The following is a 3,592-nucleotide window of genomic DNA, read 5'->3' as shown; positions in this document are numbered from 1 at the left end:
GCCCTTTTCTTTCTTTTTGTTATTCCCCTTTACCCAGTAGAAAGTGAATAGTGTTACATAGTTCAGCTATAAATTATCAAGTTCAGTGTTTAAATTAAGACATTTTAGCACTATTTAGTTGGAAAGAAGTTTCATTTTGAAATTGTAGAAACACAAATCTCACAAGAACCAATTATTACCTTTCAGAATAATATTTGAGCACCTCAAACTAAACGGAAACAAAATAAATGGTGCAACGTTTATGGCCTCTCATTTCCTTCCAATCATTTGTGGATCCTGATCAAACTGGAAACGGCTGTTATCGGCACGCATTCTCTTCATTGGCGTGTAACAGACAAATTAACATCGTGATGCACATGCTGTGATGGAAACCATTTTGCCATGAAAGTGTGAGTTGTTTTGCCCGGTGCCGCTGACTTCATCTGCAAACCTCTTGATGGAGTCAAAGGGATAAGCTACACAACGCGTAGGCATGCGGGTAAACCAGGAAAGTGGTCGTCCCCATTGATGGCAAATTAACCATGGCGGTAATTGTTCAATCACACAGAACAAAGTGTGCTTTGAAGACGTCATGTGGGTAGAGCATTTCACAGGTCAGACTGCTGCTGGTGTTTTGTTACATAGAGGACATGAAGACGTATCCACAGCATGGTTAAGGATCCTCAGTGGGGGTGAGACATGCCCACACTGGTGGGTCACTGGAGACTGCCATTCAGAAATAACAGGCATTCAGCTTCTGGCAGAAAGTAATGCAGCTTTTTCTTTTAAAATCTAACACAGTATCCGAGAATGTAGGTCAAACTTCATTCTTTTCAAAAACTGCCGACAACAAAACTCAACCCACATTCTTTTAATCTATTGGGCAACAACATACATATAGGCTGAGTTGTTGCAACAGTCTTGTATATAATTCAAACCTAATACATTGAAAATATATTATATGTGCCTGTGTCTTCTGGACCCTCAGGATGCCTCTAAGTCTCCTTTAATGAATATGCATTCACACATCCAACCCCATAATTACCTTGTTCATTGGTAAACCCAATCATGTCTTACCCATCATGCCTCATGCCAGCTTATCTCTCTGCTGGCTCTGTGATGTGTTAATTGCACCTGTATGGTGTCCTATAACTAGCCGAGTGCTCTGTTTATGGTTATCTATCAACTTACAACACAAGTGTTAGCAGCCCAGTCTCTTGGTCCGGCGCCAGCATCCTATTGGCTGGGCAGCAGTGAGGCGGAACAGAGATGAATGACAGCTAACGGGGAAGTGGTGGGAGGAAGAGAGCGGGGTGGGGGAGAGAGGTGTAGCTGCCTGTTGCTGAATAGTCTGACGGACCACTGACAAGTTAACAACCTGTGCCTTTATTCATCATACCAGGCTGGATGCCCTGAGACGCAGCTGTGAAGAGCCACCGCTCATTTGTCAATGATGAACATTTAGCTTCAATCAATAAAATATCTTCACAGTACACATGTAGTACATGTAACCCTGGGCAGTGGAGTACATTTACTCAAGTACAGTTTGAGCTATTTGTACTTTACATTTTTTTTATGCCACTTGGAGATGGACATTTTCTATTTTTATTCCCCTAAAAATGTTTACCTCTGTGGTTTCTTTTTAGAAGATTTAACAAATAAAGATGAATATAAAGGCAAATGCTATAATCTCATAAACACAACCTGTGTAATTGCAATGTTTTCTATCACAATCTGCACATTTCTATCAAATAAAAGGATTTCTTCTCTGAAATGTATTGAGATAATTGTTCAGGAAACCAAAACTATTTTAACCTAATTTAATATTTCATAAGCCAAACATAATACATATTTCTTTAGCAGAACTTTATGGTTCGTCTCTGCGTTCCCATGAACTCTTCTTAAGACCCCTAAAGTTTAGCTTGTGATTCTTTGCAGGAAACATGACCCCTAGGTTGGCAACCATTGTATTAAACAACCAAACTGTATATAATGATGTCAAATTAGCTCCATCTTGACCAACTAACACAGTACAATTCAGATGTATACATTAGTATCTTTCTCGGAAGTGAAATTGTTCTTCATACGACACTTTTAATTCTTTAGGTACAATTAAGGCATAACAATTGATACCTATGTTCCTAATTTCTTCCAGCACTAACCATGATAATGTTAGATTGTGAGATATTGTTTCAAAGTGCAGGCCCACGGTTGTCAGAGCTCTTCCTGCCCGTGTGAAAGTGGCCAGTGAATGAGCAGCGAGCAGGAATGCGACCGGCGGAGGCTTCTCGGTGTCTCTCAGCTGCAGGAGGGGCCCCGATGTGCCGCTACCTGCCCCTGCACATCTGTCTGCTCTCCGTCTTCCTCTCATTGGCACCCTCGCCTTAGATCATCTCCTCTTCCTCCACGCATGAGTTGCGCTTGGCTTGCGTGGAAAAAATGTGGACCATCTCTCGCCTCTCTTCTCCGTGGCACTTTGATGTCTCAAGTGTGATTGCTCTTGGATTGTGGCCGCTTTCCCTTGAAGGTTTTGACATGAAAAGCAGGCTGGGCTCTCAGGTTTGTCCCAAGGTCGGTGATCCAGGACTAAAACAATCAGCATGCCCACTGTGGGATACTATTACCAGGGAGAGTGAGGCACCGAGCATAGGGGCTTCCTCAGCCATGACGTACACACTATCTTCCAAGTTACAAACACATTTTAGGTGTGTTGATTGAATTATACCCATCCACGCTCCCATTAATAGATTTTAGTTTGAAGTTTGTGCAGACACTAAAATACATAAGCACGCAGTCAGAGGAATTCTCGGTGTGCTTGCATAGAAGTGGACGACTGAAATGATTCGACATTTGACGAATTAAAAATAAATGAGGCTCCGTAATTGCAGTTAAGATTGACCCAATCTGATAAGTATGATAATGTGACATGTCATTAACAGCAGAGGCATAAGTGACAACCCTTAAGCTTCACTTACACTTTCATTAAATATTGATCTTATCTTTGCTCATTGCTGTTCCCGCCTGCAAATTACACCAGATAGATATATTCCCGTGACAAACGATAATCATCCATCTTGGCGTGGCATTTGGCAAAAACTCTCGCTTTATGAGCTCAAGTGCATTTGTAGTGGATGAGAAAGCATAATACTGTGCAGTGTTCACAATCTCCATTGGGTCGGATTGTATCTCATCACACTGAGGGCAGAGTGAAAGTGAATCCACTACAGACATGTCTGTCAATGAAAGGTAGCCGGCATCATTGAATTCAAATGTTAAAGGTGGGGTAGGTAAGTTTGAGAAACCGGCTCGAGATCGCTAGAATTTGAAAATAAACAACCCCTCCTCCAACACACACGAACGCGCACATGACCAATGAGGGCACGAGATAAGTGTGTGCCCCGATTGGAGGCTGACAGGCAGGTAGGTAGGCCAGGGCCGGCTAAACGGATTGTTTTAGCCGGGCCGGCTAAACGGATTGGTTGTACTTTTTACAGTATTACGGCTTCTACAGATGACATTTTTTTATGGATTTTTTGTCAAAGCACTTAAGATATTCATTGGTATCGGGATGTTAAGAGCATTCCATGGAATATAACAAAAAGCGTATCTCGAG

Source organism: Pseudochaenichthys georgianus, chromosome 8, assembly GCF_902827115.2.
Source record: "Pseudochaenichthys georgianus chromosome 8, fPseGeo1.2, whole genome shotgun sequence".
Lineage (NCBI taxonomy): Eukaryota > Metazoa > Chordata > Actinopteri > Perciformes > Channichthyidae > Pseudochaenichthys > Pseudochaenichthys georgianus.
The sequence above is the reverse complement of the archived record's forward strand: the minus strand, read 5'-3'. Positions refer to the sequence as shown.